We start from the raw sequence: 14,936 nt of genomic DNA, 5'->3' as shown, positions 1-14,936 counted from the left end.
GATGATTATGTAATGTACTGATGTGACTCTCATGTAGCTTGTGGCGAGTGTAAGCCAACCCTTTATATATCTCATCTTTTCAGTACATGTACTTGTAACGATATCCATTCTTGCGACACGACGAGATGCGCTTCTATCCCTGACGAGGCCCTCGTGCCAAATTGAGGATAGGGTCGCATCCTGGGCGTGACAAAGTGTCTCCAAGTTCCCAACCTCCCCGACCTCTGCAAGGACATCGATCATCAAGCCATCGATCTTCAATGAGACCTCACTTATCATGGGAGGCCTATTCATATCATGGATGAAGTCGAGCGATGCACTCGAAGCCGCACCATCAAGTACTTTGAGGTCGAGTGGAGCAAGCGCGTCTAAGCACAAGAAACCTGGGAGCGCGAATTCCCTTATCCATTTAGCACCTAGCTTAGAAATCTCAACGACAAGATTCTTGTAAGTGGGTTGGATTTGTCACACCTTGTGTTCTACACCACTTCACTATTTTCATAAAGCTTAAAATTTTGGACCAGATAAAATCTTGTGTGTTCTTGTGATGCTTGAGTTAAGTGTTATTGTTTTGTTTGCTTGTTGTGCTTTAATCCCCAAAAATCCTCTCACTCTTAAAACTCATCTACTTGATACAAATCCTTGCCCAATGATCATGCCATGTCAATAGGACATAAAACTATATTTATAAAATATTATCTTGACCAAAAATCATTTATTTGATTTAGGATTTAAAAAAACACTGAATTGAGGTTTATACTACAAGTCCTCAAATTAGGGAAAGTATTTTGCCCCAAAACTTTTATTGAAAACCGATTCTACATAAGACTTCCAAAAACCACAAAAAAATTAATTTAAAAGTTATTTTTATATTTTATTTTAATGCCTTTTTCTGAGGGCACAAATGGCCTTATTGTAACAGCCCGGAACCGACGCTCCACAAGATTCCTCTTTTATTCCCTGGCCTATGTGTAAATTATTTGTTTGTTGCTTTCATCATCGCATCATGCGCATCATCTGCCTTGCATCGACACTCCATTGCTGCCAGTTTTCAAAACCTACATCCGTTCGTAGTTGTCGTTTCTCTCCATTTGCATCATTGGCCATTTTGAGACCAACCACAAACGCACTCGCTCGGGGAATCGTTAAAATCTTGCTTTTAAATGTGTGTATAACATATTTTCGGATTGGATTGAAACTTGGTGTGCGGTCTTATTTTAATGTAGGGAGACTGCCTAAAAAGTTTCGTCGTAATTAGAGTTCATTTGATACACGAACCGTTAAACCTATAGTGACACTATAACCGGTCAACTGTCGGACGTTTTTGTATTTTAAACTCTGTCTCCGGGTTGCCCATTTTCCCTCTCTTCTATGTGTAGCTCCTGTGCACAGTGCACACACCCTACACACATCCTAGCCCAAAACTTCCCCGGACCCAAACCGGGCGATCATGATCGTTGGGTCCGGATCGACTCCGTTATACCCCAAAACATCTTTCTTCTTTCTTTGAACTTCCTAACATAATTATATCGGTCAACCGATTTAAACCGGAGGGTCTAAGTGACCCTAGACCTAGGCCAATTGCTATATATAGACCAACCCCTAACTTAAACCCAAAAATGTAGGACTCCCGCCCCGTCGCCGCCGCCAGCCAGCCACGAGTCACCTCCCACCTCGGGATCTCCCAGATCCACAACCGATCCGACGACCTCCCGGGATTTTTGCGTCAGCCAGCCCAATCCTTCCATTCCATCCAACCAGCGTCGGACCCCATCGTCCCCAACCGGCAGATCGACCAGGCCGTCGGTGTCCTACCCCGCGGAGAGAGCCCTGCGGATGACCATCTCATGTATCCTTCTCTCGTGTCCTCTCTCACCCTCTGCTTCTCCTCTGTTTCTTTTCATGCGAGGAGGAGACTCCATGTCTAATCGAAGCTGCCGCGCCGCGCGAGGTCCGGCCTTCCACAACCTCTAGCAAGCAACCCGCTCCACCTCTCCTCGCGAGCCCGAGCCAAGCCGATCTCGTCGCCATTCCAGTCGCCGCCGCCTCGGCCAGCCACGCCCCCATGCCTGGAGCTTGCTCCATAGCCCGCGTCCGGCTGGCTGGCAAGCCATCGAAGCCGGACAGGCCAAAGCCTCCTGTGTTGCCGATCCGACCTGGCTGCCTCCATCCTCGGCGACCTCATGCGCGAGCTTGGTGAGCACCTGCGGTCCTTCTCCTCCCCCCATCTCTCTATCCTATTGGTTTCGTCGCCTTAGCTGCCATTCCCCATCTCGCCCGTGGCCTTTGTCGGCATGGACGGCTATGGCACGAGTCAAGCTCAGCCTTTGCCTCCCGGTTGCACACACGCGCACACGAGCGCACGTACTCCCTGCTGCACCATGCGCACACGAAGCTCTCATGCCCCTGCATTGTAGTGGCCGAGTTCCTCAGCTGCAAGACCGGCCATGTCCTCTGGTTTTGGTAATCTGTCCGTTCCGTCGCATGGCTGAATACGCAAGAGTTTTTCTATAGCTCGAACACATCACACAGCAGAAGTGTATTGTCAAGCTCCTTGGTCCTTCACTTTGTAGATGCATGGATCGATGCCCAGATCCCCCCAATTCTTTTGCGTGGTTTTTTTTTTGTTTCGTTTTACTTACTCCAGCACACACGCAGCAATTAGATCCCTGCTACAGTATATATTTTGGCAACAGTGGTGCAGTGGTTAGCACCATTGGTTTGCATCCAAAAATTGATAGGTACGGGTCCGAGCCACCTTAATATTATTTTTGCATGCATTGGGCATCCATGTCATATGATCTTGTTATGCTCGTATCTTTTAAAACGCAACACCGTGGGAGATGAGCTATAAATGTAAACCGACTAGAATAGCACGTAGTGTCATGTGCTCCATTTTATTGTGCCGTTTAACAAACATAAAATATGTTTAGAGCACATCTGGACAGACTTCAAAGTTAACTTGTGGGGGTCGTTTCGAAAATGATATATGTCGTTTCCGACCTCATTTAAAATGCCTGGATAGGTAGTTTATTTGTGCTTCACCTTTTACCATGTTTAAACAACATTTAATATTGTCGTGTACCTAAACGGGAGTGAACTAAATAATTCGTATGTGGAGTTTCGTCAATATGCAAGTCGTTGCATATTGAGTTCACTTAATGCGTAGTGTTTGATTGTTGTGAGTTTCCATGACATGGCTTGCATAATTGAAATGGACATGCATCATATTTGATTGTGCATCATATCATGCATGTACCGTGATGAATATTTTGTATTAATTCTTGTTATTTCGGTTTGCTTCTTCTCGATAGAGTTCTGAACCGCTTCAGAGTGAGAGGATCCGTTCCACTACGTTGATTCATCTGCTTCACGGGATTCGTTCTACTTCCAAGTGGGATCACAGGCAAGATGATCATTTCCCTAAATACCATTACTATCATTGTCATGCTAGTTGTCTCATTTCTTTCGTTATGTCTCGCCACCTACCACCTATTAACATGCCTCCCAACATTGCCATGAAAACCTCTAACCTTTCCACAACACGGCAAGCCACTGTCTGGCTATGTTACCGCTTGCTCAACCTTTTGTTAATGTTGCTAGTTGCAGGTGCAGTTGCTTCCATGTGAAAACATGGGTCCTTGTTATATCTACTTATGATTGCTACTTAATTTAATACACCTATATACTTGGTAAAAGGTGGAAGGCTTGGCCTTCTAGCCTGGTGTTTTGTTCCACCTTTACCGCCTTAGTTTAGGCTACCGGTGTTATGTTCTATAATTGAGCGCTCCTAACACACTCGGGGTTGTTATGGGGACCCCCTTGATAATTCGTTTAAGTTTAAGACTGGTCTGGCTAGGACCAACTTTGGTACTACATTTGCCTAATAACTAATGAACCGCATCAGGAGCTATTAACCCGTGGATAATTAATCGACACCCGTGAGAGTGCTCCTCATGAGTGTTTGTCCAAAACAGGCTGCCTGCGGGGCCACCACGAGGAAACTCGAGGATTGGTTTAACTCATAGCTAGTCCCATCCAGTCGTTTCCTGAGAACGAGACACGCGACTCCTATCGAGTTTGTCGACACGTCGGGCGGCCTTGCTGGACTTGTCTTATCTTTTGTGAAATATCTTGTGCATCGGGTTTCCGGTGATGCTTTGGGCTATCTCAGAGTTAAGGTTTTCCACTAAGGAATCTGAGGAGATCACGAGTTTCGTGATCGAGGCTTTCTATGCAGCTTGTGGTAATTTGTGATGGACTAGTTGGAGCACCCATGTAGGATTAAATATTTCGGAAAGCCATGCCCGCGGTTATGTGGCAAACTTGGAAACTTTGTTTAACATCCATTTCAAGATAACTTGAAGTAAGCTTAATTAAAATATGCCAACTTTGTGCATAACCGTGATTGTCTCTTTCGTGAGCTCCTTATTTGACGCAGGACATGGTGGGGTTATGTTTGACGTAAGTAGGTGTTCAGGATCATTTATTTGATCATTATTAGTTCACGTCCGTTATGCGTAGATCATCCCCCTTTTAATCTTGTACTCGTAAGTTAGCCACCTCGGATAAATGCTTAGTCGTTTGTTGCAGCCTCACCACTTAACCATACCTCACCCATTAAGCTATGATAGTCTTGATACCTTTGGAAATGAGATTGCTGAGTCCGTTTGGCTCATACATTACTACAACACCAGTTGTAGGTGCAGGTAAAGCTTTACTTTGATGTGAGCGCAATGATTGTTCTATTTGGAGTTTCTTCTTATTCATCGATCTAGGATGGGTTTCAGGTTGACAGCCTGGGATAACAAGGATGGACGTCGATCTTTTATCTTTATTTTTGTCCGTAGTGGGTCCCTTCTCTTCTACATGGTGATTGAATATATTGATGTATTGATGTGATATTGTTGTAGCTTGTGGCGAGTGTAAGCCAATTCCATGTACTCATCTCTTCACTACATGTACTTGTAACGATATCCATTCTTGCTAAACGACGAGATACTTTATGTTATGTTAGTTAATTTTATATTTTATTTTATGTTATTTATTATTTTAGTGTTTTATTTGCTGTTAAGTTTAATTAGAACAAACACTATTTAGTGATTGTTATAGTAGAAGGCTCTAGAGTTTTTCTTTGAAGTTTCTTTGGATTCTCGTTTGATTTGATTTATTGGATAAATTCTATTTTATGTTGTTATACTGATTGCTAGGAATATTGCTAGTATGATTGCTTACATGAATACTATGTTTGATTATATAGATTTCATCGGAGAGTGACGAATAGTTCTATCCAGTTTTTCCTGTGAGCGATATCTATATTCAACAACCTTACCAGGCAAGTTCACTTTGATCATAATTTACCTATGGTTTTGTTGCATTAGATCAACCTTCTTCACCCATTGCATGCAAGTAGGTACTTGTAAATTTTGGTTCTTGATGTAGTATCATGTGCTAGGCACTCATAAACTCTTGGTACTTGGCCGGGACGTTAATTTGCTATGCTCCTAGTAGAAGGGGTCTGGTTGAGTGTTTACCATGAGTGTTGCGAGAACTTAATAATCAAGACCTAAATACTTCAAGACTTTCAAGACCTCATGATGCAATATACCTCTCGGTGTAGGACGGTTTTGATGGGCTCCCTGGGGAAACCAGTGGATGACCCGGGATGCGTGGGGAAGTGCCATGACATCTTGCGGAAAGCTTCACCCAGGCACAAAGAGATGGATGGTTAATTCAAGACCCGAGGCTTACCTGCACAGCCACAAGTCATTACGGGCTCTGGCTTGGTTGGACATTGTGGTGACTCTGGACAAGCGGTGCTACGAGATGTAGAAGAATGGTAGGATTGGATGGGCACCGACAGTGGCTCGGAGGAACCCTTTGGTAGACCATGTTTTGATCATCCGGTTCTCAAACACCCTGAAGTGCGAGGACTCCAATGGAGGCGATCAAATCTTGTGGGGAACGTGTGCAAAACTCTGCAGAGTACTCAAACCTAATTGATTAGTCGTGTGCTTCATGGACAACTTGAGCCAAAGGTATTGAAACTATCAGGAATTCTCAACACCATTAAATCTATTTGATGTGGGTTATTGATAACTTGGGTATGAGAAATTGTTGGTGGAACCTTCTCATTAACAACCAACAATGTAGTAATTTTTGCTTTTACCTCTCTCTTGTTGTAGGAAAAATTTGCTTTACGCAAAACTTAAACTACAGCCCCACCTGCCATATATGCATATAGTATAGATGATATTTTGACTCCTCCCTTTTGTGACTTGCCGGCATATTCAATATCGTGACCTACACGGCTGCAACTTCTTATGTTGCAGATACTTTCTTCGACGAGTAACATTATGATTTAGGGTTACGGTCTGCACTCTACCTGCCGTTGGTGTTTATTGGGGCTCCACTCCCTTAACTGTTTCCACTGAGATTTTGAGGTATATATCAATTTTACGTTATTTACATGTGATTGCACTTTGATATATACAATGATGTACTGTGTGTGCTAGCATACTGATCCAGGGATGGCACAGATACATAGAGGCTTGACTCTTTTTGAGTCGGGTCGCTACAGCAATAATGGATATTGTTACAAGTACACATACTGAAAAGATGAGTATAAGTAGTTGGCTTACACTCTCCACAAGCTACATAAAGATCACATCTATACAACAATATACAATCATCATCTAGAAGAGTGGGATCCAACTATGGACGAAAACAAACGATAAAAGAACGACGTCCATCCTTGCTATCCCAAGCTACCGACCGGAACCCATCCTAGATCGATGAAGAAGAAGAAGAAGAAGAAGAAACTCCAAATAGAGCAATCATCGCGCTCACGTCAAAGTAACTCTTTACATGTACCTACAACTGTTGTTGTAGTAATCTGTGAGCCACAGGGGACACAGTAATCTCATTTCTAAAGGTATCAAGACTAGCAAAGCTTAATGTGTGAGGTATGGTTAAATGGTGAGGCTGCAGCAAGCGACTAAGCATTTATTTGAGGTGGGTAACTTACGAGTACAAGAACAAACGAGGGGTATGAGCTACGCATAACAGACGTGAATTAATGATGATCAAATGAATGATCTTGAACACCTACATATGTCAGACATAACCCCACCATGTCGTCATTCAGAAAAAGGAACTCACGAGAGAGAAAGTCATGGTTACGCTCGCAGTTGGCATATTTTAATTAAGCTTACTTCAAGTTGTCTAGAACCAGATGTTAAACAAAGTTTCCAAGTTGCCACATAACCGTGGGCACGGCTTTCCGAAAGATTTAACCCTGCACGGGTGCTCCAACTAGTCCATCACAAATTACCACAAGCCTCATAAAAAGCCTCGATCACTAAACTCGTGATCTCCTCGGATTCCTTAGTGGAAAACCTCAACTCTGAGATAACCCAAACCATCAATCACTGGAATCCCGATGCACAAGATATTTCATAGAAGGTAAAACAAGTCCAACAAGGCCGCCCGATGTGTCGACGACCCCGTTAGGAGCCGCGTATCTCGTTCTCACTAAGGAATCTGAGGAGATCACAAGTTTCGTGATTGAGGGTTTCTATGTGGTTTGTGGTACTTTGTGATGGACTAGTTGGAGCACCCCTGCAGGGTTAAATCTTTTGGAAAGCCATGCCCGCGGTTATGTGGCAAACTTGGAAACTTTGTTTAACATCCGGTTCTAGATAACTTGAAGTAAGCTTAACTAAAATATGCCAACTGTGTGTGTAACCGTGACTATCTCTTTTGTGAGATCTTTCTCTGATCGAGGACACAGTGTGGTTATGTTTGACGTAAGTAGGTGTTCAAGATCATTCATTTGATCATTATTAGTTCATGTATGTTATGCATAGATCATCCCCCTTTTAATCTTGTACTTGTAAGTCAACCACCTCAGATAAATGCTTAATCACTTGTTGCAGCCTCACCACTTTACCATAGCTCACACATTAAGCTTTGCTAGTCTTGATACCTTTGGAAATGAGATTGCTGAGTCCATGTGTCTCACAGATTACTACAACACAAGTTGCAGGTGCAGGTAAAGCATGACATTGACGTGAGCACGATGATTGTTCTATCTGGATTTTCTTCTTCTTCATCATCGATCTAGGATGGGTTCCAGGCCGGCAACCTCGTATAGCAAGGATGGACATCAATATTTTCTCGTTTGTTTTCGTCCGTTGTCAGGCCCTGCTCTTCTACATGGTTATTGAATATGTTGATGTATTGATGTGATATTGTTGTAGTTTGTGGCGAGTGTAAGCCAATTCCATACACTCATCTCTTTAGTACATGTACTTGTAACGATATCAATTCTTGCAAAACGACGAGATGCACTTCTATCCCTGTCGAGGCCCTCGGGCCAAAATAAGGATAGGATCGCATCTTGGGCATTACATTTATATAGGGAAACCTTACTTTAATGTTTCAAGAATATTTGAGAAACTTTAGGAAACTCAATGGACATATATTTTCCACATATATGAGTTTCGACACATGGTCATCTTCAAAATATTGGACAAAACTCTCCAAAACCCTTCCTGTATATTTAAAGTGCTTGAAATATTTCCTAAATCAAGGAAATTCCAGCAAGTCATATATGCCTCATACGATGATCTTGCCACATTTCATGTCAGTCCTTATAGTTTTGGTTCACCAAAGTGCCCCAAAACCCTATGTGTCCAGATTCAAAATTGATCAACTTTACATGGCCAAGTGTCACTATTTGATCTCAAACTTGGTGGGCATGATCTAATCCCCCAATGATAAAACTACACCAAGTGGGGCATCAAGGAGAGTAGATTATCCTAGCTAGATCTGTTGATTTTTAGGGTTTTCGAAAGTTTCATTGGCCACTTTCTCCATTTGAGATAAAAATTTGTGTGAAGGGCTATTTGGCACTATCAATCATCCTAGTTTATCACCATAGCAATTAGAAACCATTAAGTAACCGAAACATTGATCCAACATCTTATACTATCTTTTTTGGACTCAATCATTGGAGACCTTAGAGTGTTCTCCTTGGCCCCAAGTTCTTACCACAGTCCCTCCTAGACCCCTTCTACCTCATGTAAAAATCTCAACCCCTCTGCTCAATTATTGGAGGGGGTAAACCCCACTAACCTCTCTAGTTCACCATGCCAGAACATTCCCTCTCCTCCTATTTACGTTTAACTCTCCCTTAGATCCTCAGGTTCATGGGGCATATCAGAAGGACCTGGACACTAAAAGTCACAATAGGGCGCGCAGGCAAGGTCAATACCGACCATACGGGCACTCTGGCGTGCACTACTGTGCGCCCGGCACTGCAGACACTCCCCACCCAAGGTCCCGATAGCCTCGGGCAGCCCCCGCACACCTGTCGCTGCCCCTAGATGTGTGAAAGCCGCCAACGTGTGAACCCCTCCTTTCTCGCCCTTCGTCTGCCCCTCCTCACACGCGCGTCGGCCACCCAAGAGCTCTAATAGGCGGTCTCACATACGCGGGCACCAGAGAGCTTCTACACTCCCTCTCTTCCCCCCTGGTCATAGACGACTTCTAGAAACTCCACGAGCACGGACTGGAGGACCCCCGTGACCAAAGATGGTGCCCCGCACGTCGACCTTCGCCCACGGCATACGGGCGCTAGGCTATAAGAGCCACCCCTGCTTCACCCTACAACCTCTGGACTCTCTCCCTCGACCCCAATCTCACTCGCAAACCACCAGAGCAAGCTCCGAGAACCTCAGTGCTCGGCATCGACTAGAGCGACCTATATCGAACCTACATCGATCTCCTGGTAGGGAACCCCTCTGGTGCTCAAGTACGCTTCTCTAGACTCAGCTCACACCCCTGACATTATTCCACCTTCTCTGCATGTTTTCCATGCACATTCTACCAGGGCAACCTCTCTCGAAGCTCATCGGTAGCGGCTTCCTTGTTGTTGGCGACCTGGACCTCCCCAGCGACTTGCACCACCACCACCCGAATGGCCAAAGGCTCTTGGTTCCATTCCCGCTGTCTATTTACCCTCCCATCCCCGGAGCCATCGCACGTGAGCTCGTTTTCGTCCCACTCCCGAGGTTAGGGATTACAGGCGGGGCCCAGCTATCATCCACCACTCTATGTCTCGCGCCACTCTCTCTCGCTGACAGCAAGGGACTGCACATTATGTTTAATACCTCGCGGCGGGCACACCCTTGCTTGCCATGCCTCTGGGCCGGCTTGGCCAGCTATTTTTGGGCTAGTGGCATAGGGCCACTTTTTGTCACACCCTGTTTTTACCTTACTTCAACTATAGCTTTCCAAAAATCCGAGTATATTAAAACTTTTTAAGCAAGTGTCATGAGTGCCATGATTGCCATTGTTTGTGTGTATGCTAGAATGAGTGGATCCAAAAACAGCATTTTTATAACATGATATTTTCATAAAAACGTTTTTCTCATTTTTGACTATTCCAAAACCTTGCTTTGGGTTTGCACTACAAGTCCCTGATGTCAAGGGAGTGCCTTCACCCAAAGATGGTAATCTAGTTTTAGCACTATTTTAACTCTCCAAAATCATAAAATAATTATTTTATAAAATATTTTTCTATTTTATTTCCATGTCCTTTTCTCAAGCCAAAAATGATATTTCTCGATGGAAAATACTTTTCTGCCTTAGAAAAATGTGAGGACCAAGTTGGAACTGCCTATATAAAGGTGGCTTATCAATTGGAACTGCCGGCAGGGTTAGATTTTTGTAGATGCCTATATAAACCCCTCCATCAGCCTCTCATTCATAGAGGAAGCACTCCAAATGAACCAACAATTGCCCCATCCATTTTTGTGAGAAAGAGCCTCCTACTCATGTGTTGAGATCAAGATATACCAGTCCTACCATATGAATCTTGATTTATAGCCTTCCCAAGTTTCTTTCCACGCAATCAATCTCTTCTACCTAAGCCAAATGTGTGAGAGAGTGATTTAGTGTTGATGAGACAATCTTTTGAAGCACAAGAGCCAGGAGTTCATCATACTACGACACCCATTACCTTTTGGAGAGTGTTGTATCCGAGATTGGTTAGTTGTCGCTTGGGAGCCTCCGACTTCATGTGGAGTTGAACCAAGAATTTTGTAAGGGCAAGGAGATTGCCTACTTCATGAGGATCTACCCGGGGTGAGGATAGTCCTTCGTGGACATAAGCCAGGGTGGAATAGACAAGGTTTCTTCTTGGTGCACCCTTCGCGGGTTGATCCCCTCGAGGAATCTTGTGGGTGTTATGCTCTCTGGCTTGAACTCTCCAGAAACATGGACGTACGGTAGCACCACCTATCAGAAACACGCCAAAAATCTTCATGTCAATCTTTGCGTTTGATGTTCCTATCCCTATCCTCTACTTACATGTGCATGTCTTTACTTTTCGCTTCTATACTCTTAGACTTGCATGTGTAGGGTGTGCTTGACTTGCTACAATTGCTAAAACTTGCCCATAACTAAAATTTGGAGATGCTAAATTTTTATTTGGTCAATAGTCTGATCACTCCCCGCTAGACATACTTCGGATCCTACATTTGTTTTTGAAAAGGGGTTGGTTTAAGCTGCGACCATTACTCCAACCTTACATGTATGACCGCTCTACCCCTCGTGGGACAGGGCTTTGTTGATTACTTCGGTCGATGCTAGCAGAGAGCCCACATTACTACTGGCGAGAGAGCCGAGTCACTGTCTCATGGATGGACGACTATGACTGTTTCATAGACATCAGTCACACCATGTGTCCCCTCATGTATTGAACTCGTGATGTACATTATGAGGGATGGGTACCAATGAGTGGACTCTTTGTTTTGTGTTGTCAAGGAAAAGCCATTGTTGGGTGCTTACCACGGGTATCTTATATACCGCGAGTCGTGGATGACACGAAAGTTCCCCGAGTCTTGTGGGTAAAGTGTGTAACCTCTCTTGGGCTACGTCCATTGTTTACAAAACTTTGCGTGTGTGTGTGGGAAAGAAATACTTGAGCTAAGTCATATGACGTGATGAGATGATTAAACCGTAATTGTTCAAACTTTGTTCATATTGATATATGTAACCTCATGATGCATGCTTACGAAATGATAGGACATGATACTGCATTCAAAACTAGCTCTGTGCAAGGTACCTACTTAGTGTGTAAGTGCATCTAGTGCCCCTTAGTGATTTTGGTGGTTTGAAGACTTATAGGTTAAGTATCTAATGTGTTTATAAGTGTACACAGGATCTATAGGTCATTGAGGAGTGTGAGATATTTGAAGAATATCAACCCCTAAAAATATATGTCTTCAGTTGAAGAAATTGGTCTGAAGCTGAAGAAATGAATCGCGAAGAATTTGCGATGAAATTGATATTCCTCATAAAGAGATTGATATTGAGAAGATCGGTGGTTCCTGAAGAAAATCGTTCTGAAGAAATTGAAGCGTGAAGATTTTCGCTTTCTGTTTTATTTTCTTCGCATTTGATGAATAGGAACACCGTACTGTTAAAGGGGGTCAAAGTAACACTATGGAATGGATTTCCTCATGATGCTCAACCCAAGCCAAATCCTATCAAAAGCCTCAAGTGAGGAATATGAGTAACATGAGGACTCTCACAGTTGAGAGTCCCGACCGTTTCGATAAGCCACGCCAAGTCACTGATCTTATCCACTCCAACGGTCATATTATTTAAGGGCATTAATGTCAAATCATGTCGGGATGCTCCCAGGCTATAAATAGCCGCCCCCCACAACCACTAGCTAGTTGGCTGCTCCGTTAGAAACTGACACTTGTCATAAGAGAAACCCAATTCCTCAGAGCTTTCGAGAGTAAATCATCAGTGAGGAAATACACCACCCACCGAAACCACAAACCAAACCTAGTGATTGAGCATCACTGAAGAAGTTGTTCCTGTGTGGGACTGAAGCCTTTTACCTTTGAGGACTGTGCATCCTCCAGACGGTTAGGCGTCATGGTCTAGAGCAATCCAGCAGTCAATTGTGGATCGCCGGGTGACCGAGTTTGTGAGGGTTTGGAAGTCTGCCCTGAAGACTTACCACGAGTGTTGGGCGAGGACTGTGTGTCCTTAGCTCAAGGAGAATACGGTAGGGACTGTGTGTCCTGGGACTGGGTGTCCTTTGGTTTAAATACCAAGCCGCTCCAAACCAGATGTACAACTGTCACAGCAGTTGGAACTCGGTCATCAACAACAGTCTTCACCAAGAATCGGGTTTTAATTCCTCAACTTTTTACATTCTCTGTATTATGTGTTGATGACTTTCACTGTGACTGTTTGAAGAATTTGCTGAAGACTTTCTCTGAATTTCCTCAACCCCAAAATTCTTCACTTGAGTAAATCATCATCTGTATTCTGTGTGCCTGCTTGCTGTGCAATCTGTTTTCATAATCTTCACTCTGTAATACCGCTGTTGTGAACAATTGCACAACTGATCCTTAACTGTTTCCGCTGTAAGTTAGTCATCAGTGAGGAATTTCCTCAAAAGGAATTTCCTCAGTGATGAAATTCTAAAAATCTCCTATTCACCCCCCCTCTAGTCGATATAACGCACTTTCATAGTGCTATACCATGCATTGTCTATCTTGTCCCAAACATGTGTTGCTTGCGAGTATATTGAAAAGTACTCACTGGCTTGTCTTCAGCTATTTACTCAGCTAGGCATGGAAGAGCAGGTTTAGGATGAAGAATACCTCGGTGAAGAACATGCGAGCTAGGTGGCTTCTGAGTCAGAATGCCTCTAGGGTTAAGGAAGATGACATGGGTTCACGCTATCGTTAAAGATTTCCACTTCGAATGTTTAAGTGTTGTTTGGCCTCCAAGGCCCTATCTATTTAAGACTTGACCATAATGGGCATAATTTGTGTAAGACAATATGTAGTGGATGTAAGACTCTTTATTATTCAGTTATATGTGTTTAGTGATCATTGATCCTGGGATCACTATACGCGTGCATTCGGTGCCTTTGACTTCTGAGTCGGAGTCCCCACACAACTTCCACTTCACGTGAGTTGACAATTCAAGCTCTTGAGAGTGAGCCACTTTGAATCGGCCCGCTTCTACATCATACTTGCTTGTGTTTCGGCATTGTGAAGGACGCACAAGGACATGCCTTTGAGGTGACATCCTTCTTTAATTTCGTTATTGTGGATCATCCTACTTGTGTTTCTTGAACCATGACATATATTGGTCATCTTGGACCACTTATTTGGACGCATGTTTGAGATATTGCTTTCACTCATGATTGCCATCTTTCCATGCATCGTGACATATATGCCTTGTGTGTTGCATCCAACTTGTGGATTGTTTGCCCTATCATATTTTTGGTTGCAACAATGTGATTTAGTCACATATGCCACACGTCATTAATAGGTAGACACTGACTTGCTTGCCTCACACATGATGACCAATTGCCCTTTCAATTGTGTTGAGTGCCACACTATCTTCACTAAAACATACGTACATTATGCTTGGATTGTCTTGTCCCTTGTGTTTGGACATTTCATTTTCTTTGGTGTTGTGAATGATTCCTATGCCTACCATAGACCATTTGTTGATCACTTTGTGTATGCTTGCTATTACTTTGAGGTAGATACGTGTTCACTTGTCACATATATTTGCATATATACCTCAACTTTGCATACTTGATCCCATGATGACTTTTCTTGTGCTCAATTTATATGCATACATGACATGCCTCATTCCTTTCTCAAACCATACGTTATGCATGATGACGACACTTGTTCGGTGAATAACCGCTTGAGTGCTTGGTTTTGCACTAATGCTAACCACATTTATTTTTCCAAGTGTTTGTCATGTTTGCTCATTTTAAAGGAATTAGAAGATCGTGCGACATTGGAGAGTGCTCATTTTGAGCAAGATGATGATACATGCTTGGTGGTCGTCCACTTCTACACGTAGACACTATCTCTTCC

General features: G+C 43.5%; 1 long non-coding RNA gene across 1 annotated transcript; it reads left to right on the top strand.

Moving 5' to 3' along the window:
• Positions 1–6,335: 6,335 nt before the first annotated feature.
• LOC123411818 lies at positions 6,336–13,943 on the top strand. Its single transcript, XR_006613334.1, has 2 exons — positions 6,336–6,443; positions 13,647–13,943. It is a non-coding gene; the product is annotated as an uncharacterized LOC123411818 (long non-coding RNA).
• Positions 13,944–14,936: the final 993 nt, after the last annotated feature.

Source organism: Hordeum vulgare, chromosome 7H, assembly GCF_904849725.1.
Source record: "Hordeum vulgare subsp. vulgare chromosome 7H, MorexV3_pseudomolecules_assembly, whole genome shotgun sequence".
NCBI classification, from domain to species: domain Eukaryota; kingdom Viridiplantae; phylum Streptophyta; class Magnoliopsida; order Poales; family Poaceae; genus Hordeum; species Hordeum vulgare.
The sequence above is the reverse complement of the archived record's forward strand: the minus strand, read 5'-3'. Positions and strand labels throughout refer to the sequence as shown.